This window comes from Coccinella septempunctata, chromosome 7 (genome assembly GCF_907165205.1).
Source record: "Coccinella septempunctata chromosome 7, icCocSept1.1, whole genome shotgun sequence".
NCBI classification, from domain to species: Eukaryota; Metazoa; Arthropoda; class Insecta; order Coleoptera; family Coccinellidae; genus Coccinella; species Coccinella septempunctata.
This window is the reverse complement of record NC_058195.1, coordinates 33,365,384-33,385,628: the sequence shown is the minus strand read 5'-3', so window position 1 is coordinate 33,385,628 and position 20,245 is coordinate 33,365,384. Positions and strand designations below refer to the sequence as shown.

General features: G+C 36.5%; 1 long non-coding RNA gene across 1 annotated transcript; it reads right to left on the bottom strand.

Moving 5' to 3' along the window:
• Positions 1 to 15,348: 15,348 nt before the first annotated feature.
• LOC123317935 lies at positions 15,349 to 16,394 on the bottom strand. Its single transcript, XR_006538224.1, has 3 exons — positions 16,340 to 16,394; positions 16,029 to 16,266; positions 15,349 to 15,795 (listed from the first exon to the last, which is right to left on the bottom strand). It is a non-coding gene; the product is annotated as an uncharacterized LOC123317935 (long non-coding RNA).
• Positions 16,395 to 20,245: the final 3,851 nt, after the last annotated feature.

Here is a 20,245-nt window from a genome sequence, read left to right as displayed (position 1 = left end):
AGAGTTCAATGTGTAAATATAATACCACGCTACCACATCAAAACAGAAACTATCCCAAACTGCAAATGGCGTCTGTTTGCCTCAAAAATTTTGACAGGTTCGCCATCTAGGTTAGTATTATACATCTATGGGTCAAATAAGACCGAGACCATGGTCAGCATCTACTCTTTGTGGACGAAATGAAAATTTCGAGCGATGGCAGTGTGTTCGATTGAGATCGTAACATTTGTTGATTTAATTATGTGCGGATGTTATGCATCTGAATTAATTCGTTTTTTGATAATACAGCCACTTGGTTGACACTTTCAGTTTTTTTTCCTTACTTTAATTTCAATAATGAAAATCAGTTCTCGAAGCGAAGAAAAATAATAGCGTCTACGTAGAATTCAGAAATCCATATCTACAGCATATGATTCAAATATTCACGTAAAAGATAAATAAGATTAAGTTTCGACATAAGCTTACGATACCTTTCATTAAGTCTAGCCTCGGATCTCGTCGTTTATGATCTTCATGAGAAGGTAGTAATGTGGAGTGGGGTAAGTGCTCAGTAAAATCTAGTGAGAAACCATATTTATGGTAATGTTAGAACTGAGAAAATTTTAATTTTTCATGTTGTTCTTTGGAGCTTATTCAGCATTTCTCGTCATACATGGCGATTAAAATTACACTTACTCCACAATTTCGAATAAAGTATGTAATTGAACATGTAGTTCAATTGTCCCCATGACTAGAAACAAGGTGGTTCAACCCTTCTACACACTTACCCCCACTTCACATTGTTCATATCAACTCAATACCTATTTTCTATTTTGTTCCATTTTTTCCAATGATATAACATTGAAATAAGGCAGAACATTTATAATCACTCCTGAAATATCTATAGAATTGATTGTTATTAAATGTTTCGACCCACGCCTAGGCGCCTTTTTATGACGGTTAACATTTGATCTTGTCTGATTTCAATAATGTAAATTGTATATGCAGATATTCTAAAAAAATAAATTTTAGTTGATATGTAGAAAATATTGGAAGAAAAAAGGTCCATACACTAACCATAATCAGCTCATACACATTCTTGGAAAAAAATGGATATACAAATTATTCAATTTGCAAACAAAGTGATCTTTCCAACAAAGATTTTGGTCTAATTTCAAATGCCGAATATGAACCAAGCAAAAAATTTTGTGATTTTAATGACAGAGTATAATTAGAATTATTATATTAGTTAAATAACTGAATAGTTATTCATTTGTAACTCAACTGAATTCTTTGCATTGTATATGTTTGGCTTTAATTCGGAATATGTAGGTTTGAAACACGTTTTAAAGTGTTTATAAACCTCATCACGAATATTCCTAGCAAGTAGGTTCTGGTTTGGTTCGGATCATAATTATTTTTTTTTTCAATTTTGACACTTTTTAAACCTTGAAGATGTTTTGAAACGCTTTACTCGTTTGTAGCTGAAAAGTGAATTATTTTGCAACTTTTGAGGAAACGATACTTGTTTCCATAGCAACAAATCTCCAAATTCACTGGTCCATTTGAAAGGAATCTATGAAGGATGCTCGTTTGAAAGTTTCTGATACTTCAAATTCCAATTCAAATGGTCGTATCCTATTCAAATTTGGACAAAATATTGTGTGAAACACGTTGAGAAACACTATTTTTCATATCATTTTTTTGCTCAACGAGTTAAGCGCTCATTACGAAAAATAATGCTTTTTTCGACTGGTTGCACAAATGACTGTTTGTCTTAAGTAGCGGTAAAAGAAAACAATTTGAAGGGGTGGCTCATAGATTAACGTGTGAAATTTGCAGGATTTTTTTTCATGTCCGTATGATATTGAGTGTCCACTAACTGCTTGTGCCGTTATTGGGACAGCTTCACATAAATCTGCTTTTTTTCCAATAAATAGAGAATAAACAAACTCTACTTTTCAGGAGAGCAAACTCAGTTATTTATTGAAAGGCGACAAAGGGCGTCTCAAAGAAGGTGTCACTCACCGATTGATTTTTGGTATTGGTTTCTTTGTGTTTCTTCAGTCAAAGACTGCGGATATTTATGAAATGTCTCCAAGAAACCGCCGTAGTATTTCACGCATGTGCTGAATGTGTCACATTCCTGCCTGCACCTTTCTCCGCAAAGATTGAGCACATAGGCTGTCCACCAAATCATCGATAAAAAAAGCGTGCACATTTCCATTAATGCGAAATACCGGCGTCGTTTCCGTGACCCATGACAAGTGACGAATTTATATGCCATATGCACGTAAAAAAATAACTCTTGGGAGCCTGAATCTTTGCTTCTGAAAAGTGAGTTCTCCTTATGCATCCTGTTATACGATATTCGGTCATTCATTGCCCCCGAACAAAAAAGCTGTAAATTTCACACAGATCATTATTTCCATATCCCACCATTTCAAATCAAAGATTAATGAAAAATTTCAGATCCGAGCCAGTCTCGAACCCGACTCATTCCTTATACATCATCATACAATGGATAGATTCAAAACAATTCTGTTGATGATAATCGATTGTTGGTTGAACCGTCTAACTAGATATTTCCATTAAATTTCGAGTATATCTATGGTTTCTGAGAAAAAACTTGGTTTGCGTATGGAAGAAATTTTGTCTAATCGTTATCCGACATTCACTTCTACAAAACTGAAAAAGTGCAAGTTGCAGGAACAATTTGAATTTTTTTATTTGTGGACCTGATCAAATAGTTAATGTAATTAATATAATAGGGTGAAAGTGTATCTGCTGTCCCAGGCTTCATGAATATAGCTCAGGTTAAGGCCCGGCGCAAATAGAAGCGCAGGTTAGTGAGGTGACGCAGCGTGAGTTTTTGTAAAACATAGAAAAGACCAAGACCGCGCAAATAAAGCGCGACAGTGACTTGTCAGATAGTACGTGTATCGCAGGAAAAAGCAGCGTCACCCTGCGTCACCTCACCAACCTGCGTTTCTATTTGCACCGGACCTAAAGGACCTGGGACTAATTTTTCCAATTAATTTAATATCTGTCAGTGTCTGTAGACGGATTTATCACTTGACCTGTGCAAATCCAAACTATAGAGATTTCAGGAAAAACAGAATCTGCTTTCGAACTGTTTTTTATCAAAAAAAAAATTAAATAAGAACTAAGACCAATGACATAATTCCACTGATCAGTCAATAAGATGTAATACTAAGGGCCAATTTCACCAAACGGTGATTAACTACGCTCAACTTAAACTCAGATTAAAATTCAAACAAACTCTTTCTATCATTGATATCTGCTTTGTCTATGCAGTGAAGTAAGGAGAGTACAGAAACCACAAAACACATTGACACTCCGTTTTAACTGAAGTTAAAATGCGTGATCGACATAGATCGGCCACTTACTTTCCTTAATGTCAGTAATTCTTGGTTTATATCCTTGGTGAAATTTGCCTTTAATCGTTTAACATTCATTTCGAAATAATTTCAGTTGAGATTTAATGATTCTCTATCATATTCACGACAATACGAGGCTCGACGAGATCGGTAAAAGTCTCTTCTTATCTAGTAAATGATATCAAGTCTGATCTAAGAAAATCATAATATATGTATACTTTAAAAATAAAATAAATCCTACGGAAAAAAAATTGAAAAAGGAAAAAAATGATTCTGAGAAAACAAAAACAAATTCTTGAATATGGAAAAATGAAGACGACAAATTCATATTAAATGTTCAAATAATCCACCTTACTGTGCCAAACAGTAGCGAAATCATTTATAAATAGATAATCTCTGAGAAGATTCGACGTATTTGCTATTTTGGCACAGAGTTGAATTATTTTGATTCACTAACATTCGTCGCTCTTTCAATTTCTTGTCCATACACCATATTTTTCAGATAACGCCAAAGAAAGAAATTATTGAGAGATAAATCTGGAGATCGGGAGGCCATTTGATCTTGCCATTTGTAGAAATGACACGGTCAGAAAAAGCCGTCCTTAGATACTGTGTGACTCGGATAGCCATCCTGTTGAAACCGGACATCGAAGTTAATTGGTAGCTGTCGAACTGTCGGAATGATTTGGTTCTGTAAAAGCTCCAAATATTCTGGAGCGTTCAGGTTACCATCGATGTAAACTGGCCCTATTATGTAATTCCCCAGTATTCCTGTCCAAACATTAAGTTTTTTCAGGATAATGGGTACCCACAGGAATACTCAGGTGCTTATTATTCCTAGACCAATATCTTACTACGGATGGGTTATGTTTTCTATTCAAGGAAAACGATGAACTCATCAGTGAATAAGATATTGCTCAGAAATGAACTACTCTCATCCTCTTTTTCCATTATCCTTTCACAAAATTCCATTCTTTGAAAATGGTCTTTTGAAAAAATCTCTTGAGAGATTTGCACCTTAAAGCATCGGTAACCATTTCTTTTCAACATACATATTCCGAACAGTTCTATCGCCCAAATCGACTTGTTCAGCAATTTTTCTACTAGAACAAGGTGCACTGGTTTCGACAGCAGCACCCACATTCACTTCTCTTGCTAGCCGATTTTCACTGATGGTCTTTGGTGGTCTATCCAACATTGCTCGAATTTCTTGACTATTTTGGAAATAGCTGAAGCTGAAAGTATCGGCCTACCTAGGCAACAATAAATGGATTTATTGTCTCCGCAATAGATTGACCATCAAAGTACCATTTAATGATCTGAATTTTCTCTTCGACGGTGAACATTTTGATTTACGCGGAATCTACTTTATTTCCAACCAGTATGTTCTGCCACATCCCAAGTTTGGATTGTGACTGATATGATCGTAAATTGCAAAGATTATAGCACAGATTATAGCAGAGATATAGAAATAGGAAACGCCCTCATATAGCTAGTACTAAAAACCGACTACATTCTGGTCTGTTTCACACAATTGACAATCAGATGGCACTGAAATCGTATTGACAAACTGTTGAATAACAGTATTCTATTTCATGATTGAAGGGCGCGAAAATCGAATTCTATTCCTTTTATTGAATTCGAATGTAGACTTGGTTGAAACCAGAGAAAACATCCTGAGCGACAAAACAAAAATAAGGCTTTGTTTGTGATCAGGATGTTTTTTCATCGTAACATTGTTGTGAATCAATTAATATTGAAAAACACTGTGTTAGATTTGCTATACTTTTTATTTGAAATATATTAAAAAAAAATTGACAGAATTGAAGATTATACAGGGTGTATTCAAAGGTCAGGCTTTCTTTTAACGAAAGGCACAACTGGTGATAATAATGCACCTTTGTAAACACCCTGTACACGAATAATAGAGCTTTGAATATAGGACACAACAGAACATGGTGAAATGTTATATATCAAAGGTGTTATTTCTAAACAATACATTTTTTTCCAATTAATAAAGTCAGTTGAATTTGTACAATTTGTATCAGAAATTAATATGAAGAAATATTCTATAAAACATATTTCAAGAATTCCTTTACATATTAGTTACAGCATATTCATGACCACAATTAATCAGCAGTCTGAATTAAAAAATATAAAAGAGGGTTTATTTTTCACAAAACGGTGTGTATATGCCTAGGACGAGTGCATTTTATTTGGTTTCGAGAAAATCAAATTTAAAGTTGAAAATTATTCCCATATTCGACCTGTTGGTTTCTCAAGTGCTTTGCATTGCTTCATCTTTTTCACTTGAAGTTTTGGACTTACTCTTTCATACCATCCTCAGCTTGTCCCACCACTTACTCATAGACAACGTGGTGATCGTCAAAGTGCAACTCTTCACATAGACTAATTCCATCGAACATCTGAGAACAAATTTCTTTTTTCTGCTCAGTATTTGAGAGATGCAACCTCAAAGATTCTATTCCAGGAAAATTTTTTTCACTGCAGTTCACCAAATCAGAGTATTGACATACTGACATACTTACTATTCACTTCATAGTGTTGAAAATTGAAATCAATCAATATCAGAGTCACATTGTACTAGTTGTCAATACTTACGTTTCCATTTTTACGGTAAATTAAAAGAACTTGAATTCGGAGAATCATTCATTAATTTTGATTGATGAAACATTCTACACTTTATAAATATATTTGAAATTTTTTCGAATTATTTGAATTTCATGGAGTTCCTCTGAAATGAATTCATTAGTGACTGGGTGAGATGGTTGAAACAGATGAATCTTTTGGGAGAAATACTGAATACTTCTATTCACCAAAATTTTTTTAATATTCACCTCTTTTATTGAAATTTTTTTATCATCAAACAGTTTTCTCATTTCCTTTTCCAAAAATGATACAATTAAAAATACAATGTTTGAAGCAAGAACCAATTCACCTCTACTAACAAAACTTGTAAAGCTTTTGAATCTGTCAGGAAGTGCACTGTAAGTATGGTCACCATCATTAGAGCTCCTATCTTGTAGAATATCTACACAGTGGGTGCATTCTGTTTTTTTTGACAGAATGCGCACTATGTAGCCGGAAATATAATATACAACATTTTCCTGATACTCAGACACATTTTTCTGCTCGAAGTATCTGGAGAAACATTCAATACTTTCCATTTCGAAGTTATTTTGACCACTCTTTTGATTTTTAAATTCAAATTCAGGGCTGCAATACTCTCCAAATTCACAGCAATTGGCTTCAACAGACGCCTTTATTGAATTTCTAAATAATAATTGTGTAAGTGACCATTTTAACTGCTGTGAATTTGTATTATTATTCCAGCCCCCCCTTGACCTGATGCAGCAGAAATACAATTCCAGATGATCCTGTGAAAACTTATATGTGAGGATGTATTTCAAAGGATCATCTGATAATAAAAGGTCCCTGGCTAGCCCTAGTGCACTCTTCATGGTCAAAATAAATCCTAAAGCGAACGTTTTTCGACAGTGAAAAAGAATGTTGGTATCATCAATTTCGAATGATACTAAATATTCTATAGTTTCACTGAAAATTTCCTCAACATACCTCAGGGAAGAAGATCTAATTGGAGCTTAAACACTCTCTGGAACGGATTTCTAGAATTAAGAATGTCAAACACTATCAATTTTTGTAATGAATTCAACGGTAGCTGCACTATCTTTGAATTGTTGTTGTGGAAAGTTCTCACATTTTTTATCAATAAATTCAATAGCATCCGCTACCCCATTACCCATTGTTTGAGTAGCCAATCTGACATTCATAATTCTATTTTTATTATTGATATGCTGAGATGAGATGAGAGGGAATTAGCCATCCTTAGACCTTCCTCCCTTTGAACTTTTTCTGATTCCTTTCCAAGAAATGTTTCCTGTGGGGACTGCAAATTTTTTTCCGCAAACGTATTTTTACGGATACCAATTTTTCCTTCCTCTAGCTTTGGTCCGAAGTTGTAAAGTAAAAGGTTTTCGGAGAGGGATCCTAAAACAATGAAAAACATGAGGCAATAATTCCTTATTATTTACTGCTTCTCTCCTTTTGTGGATTCTCAGTTCCGTAAAACTGATCAGACTGACTTAGTTTATGTGATACCAACACTTCACAGAAAAAATATTATATTATATGATATTATATTTATGTCCCCTGCATTATGGCATCCGTTTCCAACACAATACTGGACCATTGTTGTTATGAAATTCTTCTTATTCAAAATATTTTTTTTTACTGCAAGAACCACTTTTGTCACTCTAGGAAACACATAGACTTTAAAAACACTCATCAAAAAACTATATTTAAGCTTTGAAAAGGCTCAAGAAATTCTGTTCAACAGCTAACTTGACTTGATTTATAGACATTTTTCGATTTTCTTAGGAATGTAAATCGGAAGTATATGGCTTCTAAACAATTTTTCACCACGATTTTTACGAAAACACTGACAAAAAGACATTAAACAATGTAATTTAAAAATTAACTACGAAAATGACATTCAAATTTAGGTTAGGTTAGGTGGTAACAAAAACACGCTAGAGAGAGAAGGGTTGCTCTACATCTTCCCTCTCAGTCGAACATACTTTTCGTCGAATTTTGCTACCTACGAAACCATTCCAGTTCCCATAGAGTTCAATGTACAAAAGTCAAATTGTCGAGTGTAGACGCTTCGTTTCCTATCTTCCTAACTCTATAATCTTTTGTGGATGGTAGATCGTTGCGCTCTGGCTCCGCATCTCCACCAATGGCCACTACAAACGGCATTTAAACTAGACCAGCCGTTTATTCGATATCGCTGAGTTCGTATTTTCCACTGTTACACTAGACTCCGAGCATATTCGAATTTAACTCTGAAACTCCTATGTTTTCATTATAGATATACATATACCACATCGGTATATCTAACGTTGCCTAGAGTTGCTGAATTTTCTGTGAATCGAATTTTCCATCTGATACAATTATTGCTTCTTAATAGTTATTTAATCAACTAGGTTATTATTGACAGCGATCAATGATTGAGATATTTTAACGTTTTCGTTAATGTTCGAGATCATCAAATTCAGAAAACAACAGTAAATATTTCGGACAATCAATTTTATTTTCATTTTCATATATAGTATTAGACTCAACTCTGCATCTTTTGAAAAAATAATAATAATAATTATTTGTCACCAGGCCTTTTTTGATATTTTTCGCCTTGTCTATATCTGTCAGTAGGAATTTTTCGTTCAAAATATCTAAATCAACCTTTGAATTCTGACATAATTTTGTAGTGTATACCTGAAAAATATTGCACATCATCTTGAATTCCATCGAGCGAATTTCGAATAAAGATCTGCAAAAAACATTGAATGTATACAGAACATTCAAATTTCTTCATTGACAAATTCATTTATATAGTACAACCAACTCTCAAAAGTCTTCTCTGCACTTTTAGTTTATACACTCACTAACGTTATCGATTATTAAAAAGGATAAATTCAAATGAATACCACCCGCTGATATGAATATCAACAAGTGTTACGATCTGAATTGAACTAGCCAATTTGCCTCACCGTTTAGGCGTGATCCTTCTTCTTATTATTGTACCGCTGCCTGGCATCATTTCTGCCGTGATCTGAACGTGTTCCCGTACTTCTCAATATATCACACGTCTATTGCTCGCAAAGCGAATCGGCGTAGGTACTGAATTAGGGGAAATATGGGACAATGGGACAATGGGACATATGCTATTGTCTTCGTCTTGGTTTCTACCTGGAGGGGATTGAATCGGACACCGTTTCATACTGGGGGGTAAAGTACACAGTTAGTAGTAGCTGTGTTACTGGATATTACTCAGTAGCGCTTGCCAGTATTGAATAAGGATCCATCAATTCCAAACGTTCTCCATCGTAGAAAAAAGCTATGTTGCTCTGATGAGGTCAAAGGAGACCGAAACCATGGTCAGCATCTGCTTTTCTTCGATGGGTCGTACTCCATTTGGGGCTTTAACGATAGCAAATTGGCTAGTTCAATTCAGAAAAGACTTCCGAGGTTTCCAAAGGATTTCTAGGAATTCCGAAAGACTTCTAGGATTATGAAGCTGTCTTTGGTCGAATAGCTCCGGTACTATTAAAGAAATTCTGCGGGAAATTGAAAAATGTTTGATGAAAATAGGTTTTGTAATAGTCGAGGATTAAGAGGACAAGATAAAGATGCAATATGAACAATGTAATTCAACGAATAAGTCCAAGATATAACAAAATAAAAAAGAAAGATCAATGGGATGATTAATTATGCCTCTTGAAACTTTTGAATTTTGACTTAATATTTTTTCTATCACTTTCACTTATAGCGAATTGAATTGATCCAATTAGGTTTATAGAACCATGAAAAGTATAATTTTTCTCTGTTATTTTTATCTACTGGATCTATGTCATCTTCTTTGGGCCAGTTGAATCGATTTAAATTTTCCTTTAAAAATTTAATAATTTATTAATAAAAAATATTGAACTTCATAATTACCTCCCTCAGCAATTTCAAGTAATCTTACATTCTGGTTATTTTTCTTGTGGCTATAGGAATTCTGTAATGTTCTCTATGAATTTTATCAGCGCGTCCCATGAAATTGGCCAATTCTGAAACTCATTCAAATTAAACAAAATAGACTGGGTTGCTACCTGTTTTCTCAGAGTTGTACCCTCAATGTTTTTTCGCCCCACATGCTCTTGAGAACTCTCTCATCAAAGAACAGGCATCCTTAGAGCAGTTCACTGTTCCTGTGACCCCAAATATAAATGGATTTCTCTCCAAATTAGCCTTTTTCCTCAGTTAAATTAATAATTCAATGCAATCCACCAGCTCATTGTATGGAAGTACGGGAAGGTCTCTCCCTAATTTTCCTCTTACTGTGAATCCCCAGTATGTTTTTCCATTGAATGCGACCTCACCATGTACAACTATGTCCTGATCAATTTGGTCCTCCAGGGTTCGCAAATTGCTTAAATCTGTTAGCTCTATTCTCTGAACCTCCTCTGCTCTCCTTCTATTAAAAACTTAAATTGAAGTCATTACATATTTCTGTAATTCTATATAATTATGCAAATCAATAGTGGCTTTCGTGAAATTCTCTACTTCCAACTCGAGGGTGTGGGCATTGTTTGTGTTATTATTCATTTTTATTTTAGAATCTAAAATTTTACGAAATGTACGCCAGTCAGTGTTTGAGTAGTCAAACACTAATTTTTCGGGTACATTTTCGATGTTTCCTACGGTGATGGTAAATACTACTGGATTATGATCCGAGCACAGTTCGCTCCTCGAATCTAAATCCGATATGTTGCTAATGTTTTTGATTATAACTTAATCTATGGTTGAGGGGGTGGTGTAATTTCTGGGATAGTGCGTAGGATTATTTGGGACATGCAATGTATAATCAATATTGGTTTCAAGGAATTGATTTAATCTGTTACCGTTTGTGTTTCGAGTTTCGCAGTTCCAGTTTTCGTGTCTAGCATTAAGGTCTCCGATAAGAAGGCAAGAATTTCCCCTGAGGAGGTTTCTAATGCAGTTCGTCGAGAATTTATTTGTCGGTTTGTTGTACGCCGCCGTAACCATTGTTCCGTTTTCGAGTTGGATGCCAACGTTTTCGATGGAGCCGATGACCTTGCGAAGTTTTCCGAATTTAATGTGGTTTCTGTCCAGGATGAAAACTCCTCCGTACCCCGAGTCGTCCGAGCAGTCCCCTCTTGCGACATGGAAACCGTTCAAATAGAATTTGTCAGTGCTTTTAAGCCACGTTTCGTTTAGAATTGCAATGTCTATCTTGTTGGAATTTAGAAAATGCCAGAGTTCCAGGTGCTTTCTCTGTATCCCAGAGGTATCAAGTTTGAGTTCACATTCCATTGCAACTATTTGTGTTCGTGAACGTTCCAAACATCGTTTGAATGAGTTTCTTCATCATCGTTTCCAGGAATTTGTGGAGGTCGAAGTTCTCGAATATTTTTTCGAACTCTTCACTAATGAAATTGAGAGGGTTCGTGTGTCCTTCGTTCAGTTTCTTTTTGGGGTTTTTTCTAGGTTTCTCTTGCCTGTCTCGTGCTTTTTTTCTTTCTTCCCATATGTTCGTGGTTGGGATGGGCGCCTCGGTGGATTTCTCCGAATTCTGGTTCGTTTGATTGATAAGATTTGCCCTTTTTTCTTCTTTCGATTACTTCGTGGTAAACGGGGCATGATTTGCTGTTGGCTGGGTGATTTCCCTTGCAATTAGCGCATGTGGCCGGTGTGTTTGCTTCTTTTGTACATTCGCTTGTCAGGTGATTTTTTGCGCATTTCAAACACTGTGCATTTCTAAAGCAGTTTGAGGTGGCGTGTCCATAATCCTGGCACCTGTGGCATTGAATTATTTCTCGCCTTGAATTGTAACGGTCCCATCTGATTGCCGTTAGATTAATAACTTTTGCCTTGTTATGAGATTTTTCAGGTACACTGTGTTGTCTGTGATTACTAGGAATACCGGTGATTTGGTCCCTTTCATTTTGTAGATGTTTTTTACTGGTATTTTGTGCACGTTCCTCAGCTCTTCTTGTAATTCATTAGGTTCCGGGTGCGTTGCCAAGTAAATGCCCCGTTTTGGGTGTGTAAGTGTGGAATTGCTGTCCAATTTCTTGGAAGTAGTCCATGATCTTTTTGTTATCTTCGATTTTTTCGCAGTAGATCGTTGATGTCGTATATCCATATTTTATGTAAAAAGGTCCGGTGGTTCTATTTTTTAGTTTTTCAGTGATTTTGTTAAGTTTTGTGAAGACTCCTAGGATCACCTATTGGTGGTGGTTTCCTCTGTTTGTTCGGCTGTACAATATTTTGAGTATTTGTGTTCGTTTCCTCTCCATCTTGATTCAAGTTTTGGTATCTATTTTTAATCGTTATCTGGTGTGGTGCCTTTTTTTTTATTGTTCGTTTCGTAGTCGGATGTGTGAATGTGGGGTCTTCCGAGTCACTGGCTCTGGATCTCTTGAAACTTCGGCTTGTTTTGTCTTTATCTAAGCATGGGTAAGACAGTGCGGTGTTGCGCTATTGTGCTGAAACCCGAACCGGTGCTGCCGGTGCTGGCACCGGAATAACAAAAGTGTTAACACCACAATACAATGCAGTCCTAGCACCGGGATTTGTGTTGATGCATCAGGCAGCGCCGGCGGTGGATAGTGTAGATTACGGACGGAGTCGGAGTCGGGAGTACAGATGTGAGATGTGCTGGACTGGTCTCCTCTGTTGCCCGATAACCAAAGACCATAAAAATTTAAAAAATTTCGTTGTTCTGAAAGAGCGGTGAACACGAAATGACACAATTCGAATAATTTATTAACACTGAAAATAATCAATTCATAAACTTTACAATTATTCATAATAATTGTGCAAAATATTTCAAAAGTTTTTCATTTCGAGAAGAAAATGCTTAATTATTTATTAACAATATAGAAACAGATCATACAAAAAAAAGTTGAACAGTATAAATAGCAATCAATCCTTATTATTTAAATTATAGTTCAAAAAGACAACTTGGGATATTTTATCTGGCTTCAGTCTCTCTCTTCTTTCATTGGCTATCTGTCCACTATGCGAAAAAATTCTTTCGTAGTGCCTTCTTTTAACGAGTTGAAACAGCCGGGGATATATTTGTTTCCGTTGATGCCACCATATCAACGGATCTTGCACTAACCCATTCTCATCCAATCTAGATAACAATATTTGTCGCTGGTGATGGCGCTGCTTCGTATGTTGCTTTTTGCAGTTGTGTCCTGCTGATTTGGGCGATTTGTTTATTTTCCAGTGCTCTCTGGTATGTTGGACAGCTTTTTCTGTTCGCGGGATGGTCGCCTTTGCAATTCACGCACTTTGCTGGCGATGATCTGTCTTTCGTACAATCTATATCAAAAAACACCAATATCACGCAGTATAAACTTACCCAATACTTTTCTGTCAGATGTCAAAAACAAAAGCACCGCACAATTCAACATCAACACGTGTACTGACCGCGGTATTTGTAAATATAGTGTAGAAGAGGTGTCCTGTATGATATTTCGATATTGTCTAATAGATGACGCTTCATAGATAGTTTGGGGGCCCATATTAAATGCATGGCCCATATTCGGACCACTTCCTCTACTGTATTGGCAATAGACTGATACCAAATATCCTTCGAAATATGCGTTTCTGAACCTAACACATATTCCTTCGTCACCTATTCCAGGCACCGGTATGACGTCACCACCAGGGTCATTGACCACAATGGCAGCGCCCCCGGAACCTGATACAAATATTCTCATGGCACTGGGAAACCCATGCACCAACCCATGTCTCAAGTAGGGCTCCTGCAGCAGACATATGCTCACCCTTTCACGCTGCATGCATTCGCCTATTTCACTCATGACGCCGTAGCATCTTTGCCCATTCAGCTGCAGGAGTTTAATGGTCCCCGCCATTTACTCCTCCATTCGTGCCTTCAGCCTTTTCAGCCGAAGCTGATATTCGGGGCAATTGGCACTAGTAATGCTGCTGTGTCCCGCACCAGGTTTTCCTTTCGCCCGACAGACTCTGCAATCGTCCGTCTTCTTGCAGTCCTTAACGACGTGCCCCTCGGTGCCGCACTTGCGGCACACATCCTTCTTCAACTTACAGTCTCTGACAAGGTGCCCGAAATCCAGGCACCGATGGCAGCGCTCAACGTCGAACACTATCAACTTATGGCCTAGTTTCCTAGGCCTCTCCACAGTTAGCCTAAGCCTCACATTTGGAGAGACTTTCCAACTCTCGCTCGGTTCTAGTCTCGATGACTATACCGCCCTCATTCTTGCACTTTCGGACGGCGGTTACCTGCACGTCCGACTGAGTGCCCACCTCAGCCAAAACCTTCTTCACACCTTCGCTATCAAGTTTGCCACTGACGACTTTGACGACGATGGCGTAGCTCCGCTCAACCCTTCTTTCATTCTGGGGCCTGCTTGCCGCAGGCGCCCCCCTTGCGCTCTTTGGGCTCGTTGCGGCTCCACCAACCGCAACTCGCTGAGCCCAGCTCTCGCGCTCTTCGAAACGACCTTTCAGTCGTTCGATTTCTTTCGCCTGCTCTACAATTATGCTCTCATACTCGGCGAGAGCACCGAGTATGAACCCAGCCGCAACCTTGTTGACCCGGTTAGAGTCCTGAAGGACAAAGTCCCTCAGGCCCGCCGTGATCGACCTCATTTTCTCTGTGGTGCTTCCGACACCACCGGCGGCGCAAGCACCACCAGCAGCGCCTTCGGCACCATCTTCTTCCGCTCTCGAGCCCTCAGAGCTGTTCTGACGCTCCGGCGTTTCTGGATGTTCTACCCTTCTGCGCTTCATCACCCATTCCAGGCACCGGTATGACGTCACCACTGGGGTCGTCGACCACAATGGCAGCGCCCCCGGAACCTGATACAAAAATTCTCATGAAACTGGGAAACCCATGCACCTGTTATAATTGGGCTTTTTGTAGTGGAATTTCAGGTTGAAAAGGAGAATATTGTTTCAGTTAACTACACCTGCGAACAGCTTTTATTCGTTGAACAATTTATTACTGACTGACTACTGTACAGAGAACAAGGGGTGGATCGATAATACAGATTGTTGTATCGACCCACTGAGAAAAACATATCATTTCAGTTACTCATAGATACATAGATGGAGTTACATAACCAATTGTTGGAGATCAATCCAACAGCACCAACCCATGTCATGCTGCTACCTTGCTGACCCGGTTGGAGTCCTGGAGGACAAAGTACCTGAGGCCAGCCGAGATCAGCCGCATTTTCTCTGTGGTGCTGCCGGCACCTCCGGCGGCGCTATCAACACCACCAGCGGCGCCACCAACACCACCAGCGGCGCCATCGACTATAACGCTTGCGTTTCTTCCCCCCCCCCCTTTTCATTTATTTTCAAGTTTCAATGTTCATGTTGAATCCTACGAGTCGGGCGTAAATAAAAGTCACCCCACCGCAGTGACCCCATACGGCAGGGAAGGCTAAATGTCCCACGTGGTGCGCCAGGTGCCACGTGGTAAGGAAGTCTTATTTTTATTAATTATTATTATTATTCTTATTTGCATCTGGATCAAAATATATATTTTTCAATTCATATATCTTCTATTTTGCCATTCAATGTACAAAATCTTAATCTTAATCATAATAGGTATTTCACTCTCTCAGTCTCTTCCGGATGGAATTGTTGACCCAGGCCTTCATCATTTCGGGAGTTCTGTTCTTCAATTCTGAATATTTATTCTGAATTTCTTTGCATAATTCTAGCCCAGGTAATATACCATCACGTAAATGTCTATGAAATTCCATCTCCATGATTCGCTTCTCTTCACGGGGCCAATAAACTGAAACATCATAATAATCATTGGCTAAAATAATCCAAAAATTTCATCGAGAGCATAAAGTATTTCACACAATATCCAGGTACATTTCGTCTTCACATCCTGCCATGAATAATGAAGCTACTGAATTACCCACTTCAGTGAATTTTTGCATTGACTACATAATATTACAAAACAATTGTTATTCGTTATGAGTCATGCAAATTGAAATATTTCTTGGAGTTGAAAGAAATTACCTCTCTTCTGAACGATCACTCCAGACCCCGATTTTCTTCTTATTTATTTGATTCGCTGCTCATGCTTTCAGCTGCGTAGGAGTCTTATTTTGTAGAGTTGAATTCGAACTTATAACCATTTTACATTCAACCAGGGAGATTATTTCATTATGGGAAATGTGTTCTTTGAACATATTTGTGACTATTACTCTTTCGGGAGTATTCCATGATCTTCTATTCATCTTACCATGTGGAGAAACTCAACATAAATCATGAAAAAAAAGAGTATATCTCATGGTGAGCATTGAAATCAGAATTCAAAATATATTTACCACATCTCTTTTTCCCATAGGAAGTACAATTTTTATCATCAGACTATGAGTCCTTCGGTGGAGAAGTATAGTGATCGACCAAATGCTCATCTGAACATAAAAAAAGGATAAGTTCTTTCATTTCATATACATACTTATATAATCGAGGTGAGATACTTATTATATATGTATAACTTCTTTATGAAAATGGGTTTGCATATGTTTTTTTACAATGCTCGTGTATATGCTGGTATCTGCTGAACGGTTTGACGATGAATGAACCAACAACTCCTCGTACAGAATGCATCTTTGGCTGAAACAAGCAGCAATAATTACAGAGAGTGGAGTAAATTGATCGCACTAACAAGAATTTATTATATTCGGGTGAATTACATAGTGTGATTTGATAGATAGATTTACCACAGGTAAAACTTCGATGATTAATGATTAATTTTTATAGATAGAATTTTTCATAAAGGAGCCAATGGTATTAGTCTCAACCTGCGGAAATTTATAGTTCGGCAGTTATGATTTTTTCAAATTTTTGTAGAGTACGTTATCCGGCGTTATCTCGAATTCGACATTGTGACTGAGTTATATTTTCACTTTTCGTTACTTTAAACCCGAATTAATCGATAAAATTTATATTTTCTTGTATAAAATGGTTTTTCACTGTCCCAACCCAAACTAACAGCCTAATCTAACCTCAAAATGAGGTTAGGAATTAATCAAAAATTACTGCGAGGAAACATCCAAATGTTTTAGTGCATTTTACATATCGATTTAAGCCCCACCTCAGATTTTACTGATTATTCCTTATAGATAAAATTCTTCATAAGGATTCGAATGGTATTAGTCTCAATCTGCGGATTATCATAGTTCGGCAGATTTATTTTTTGAAATTTTTGTAAAGTGCGTTATCTCGAATTCGACTGAGTGCCTACGTCAGATTTTTTTGCCGATTTTTTCCTGGATGCAGGAGAAGATGAAAAAATCTATTCGTAGAACTATCAATCTCGGCAAACTTTTAATTTGAGAGAAACAATTTTGCGAAAATTTCATTAAAAAACGTGCTATTTCATTATATTATCATGAAATATTATATTACCACTCCTCCGTCTTTCAAACTTAAATTTAAATAAACTGATATTTTCATGTATGAAATTGTTTTTTCACTGTCCTAACCTAACTAACAACCTAACCTAATCTCAAAATGAGGTTAGTTCAATTTTTAGCCAAAATTGATCAATTATTCACATTTCTCCCAATTAATTACCTCAAAACCCCAATAGTTTGAATTCTGTTTAGAAAAACACTCGAATTAATTGAGAATCACAGTGAACAAACATTCAAATGTCGATAATTGAGTGCATTTGGCGAACATTTCAGAAAATCATAGCTACTAATCTATGAGTTTCCGCAGATTGAGATTACTAATGGTAGTATTCTCGATTCTCGATTCCTCATAAGAAATTCTATCTATGAGAAAATAATCCTCAAAATCTGAGGTGGTGCAAGTAAAGTATGCCTTTTTCGTGTATAATGTTCATCAACAAGTTTGCAAAGCAGTTTGAACAATTTGAAACTGGGTACACCACTATTCAATTCAACATAGAATCTGATTTGATAGTTTGCCAAAATTCAACTCTGAAATCATCGCTACAAACTTGGAAACTCTCATCACATTTCGTATAGTTCCTGAAGGATCTCTTGCTTGAATCAATTGCGAAAGTCCATCAACTGCAACAAATTTAAAATTTAAAACACCTTATAATTTAGAATCGGGAGTGATATACAAGATACCCTGTGCCAATTGTAACAAGTGTTATATTGGCCAAACAAAACAGTATTTACGCGATAGAATAAAACAACATAAATATTACAATAAAAATATTGCCAATTATAACAAAACGGCTTTACATTAAATGACTATGGGCCACAAATTTGACTCTGAGAATGAGCAAATTCTTGATAGAGCAGAGGTTGGTTATTATAGACGTAATATGAGCGAGATTTATTTATTCGTGTCAGAAGCATCATATATAATAAGTATTGTAACATAATAAGCATAGTCATATAATAAGTAATGAGCGAGATGATTCATATAAAAAGAAATTACTCCGTTAATCATAGAGAAGATGTGCAACACCTAAGCACGATGTACTTAGTACATACTAAGTAATGGCTGGCCTCGTCAATAGTGTTAACTCCATTCGTGAACAATATTTTGTAAGCTTATGTTAATTGTTGGTGTCATTGTCATAAATGTGGAAATAATATCTGATAAGATGTTTGCATTGTGTATCTGCTCTATAAATGTTTGATTTCTTTAAAATGTTTAAATGTTTTTAAAAAGCGTACAATATTGTTTATCGTCTCTAGGTTATATATCCCCGCTTTTATTTTTGTGCTTTATTGATGACATAACAGATGTCATAATATACTGTTTTTTTATACTATTCGCTGATGATTTAAAGTTGTTTAGGGTTATCAAATCCTCACAGGATTGTCTGTTATTACAGCGGGATCTGAACAATATTGTTGAATGGTGTTCTAAAAATGACATGGAACTCAATGTTGACAAATGTCAGACTTAAGATGTCTAAAACACTGGTGTGTGCACTTGTCACTTTTTGCAAGCATCAACATTTCAGAAAATCGGGGATATGGGATCAGTTTCGTGGCGGCGCCACCATGTCATTTGCTTCGTTCTATCCTTGTTCTACCAAAGGAAGTCCAATGATACTCTCTCGTTTTATTTTGTTTTGCGTTGATATCGAATGTCGATCAACGTCCAACGAGTTCAAAATATGAACTTGAACTGGTGCATTTTGTTAGCTGTTAAAGAATATTTGTGCTTTACAGTTCAATTTTCGTTGTAAAAACAAATCTGTCAATATTTCAACACTATCGAATGAGGGTTCGAATGACGATTTACTGTTCTTCTTCAATATAATTTTCCTTGGACAACTTGAATTCGTGAGGGGGGTAATTCAATATGATTTTAATAAAACACAGTTAATTGGTTAAATATCCAATATATTCAGTTGACGGAAAGGAAATTTTCACTATATCTACTCAGGAAGAATATTTGAAGTAACAGACTCGATTAGATTTATGTTTTTCTGATTCTCAATACATGCTCACAATTCACATTACGTATTTCCAATGCAGTTTCTTTGAAATATTGCTGAAGTTTCCATAAAACTTAGAGCTATTTCGGTCCCGAATGTTCGTTCATCTGATTTGGTTCTGCTTCAAATTCCAACAACACCGAATTCTTAGCTGTAGCTCTTGATTGTCCATATGGAACACTGAACTTACTGAACGACATGTTGAATAAATGAATGTTGTACACCCCTTTCTCGAAACTAATACATTTTCACACACCAATAATCGCTTATAAATACAACATATTCGTACGTCGTAGGAAATTATTTTCAAATATCAAATGACAATGCTCTGTCAAATTCTAAACAGCGCTACCTACAGTGGAAAAAACGAAACTGATCCCATATCCCCACGAAATTAAAAACAAAATCGAATCAGTGAATATAACAGAGTTTTAGACATTTTAGTCAGACTATGAGGTTTTATAGAAATAACTCGCCAGTATTTTTCGAGTATTCTATATATTTTCATGTTATGTCATATTGCATGTCTTATAATATATTTTTGTATTTATTTTTAGCCTTGAAAAAGAAACGAATTTGTTTCGAAACGTCGGCATTGTCACGAAATAATCATTAGAAATCAGTGTCCCATTCCCAATAAATTTTTTCTTCCTCATAATTAAGAATTTGAAATTTCTTATAAGCCTAATGAAATCACAGAGTATTTTATTGATATGAACTATGAGCAAAAACAGGGTACGTCCATTTGAGAAATGAAGAATTGTTTATACATATCCAAAATGGGGATAAGGCC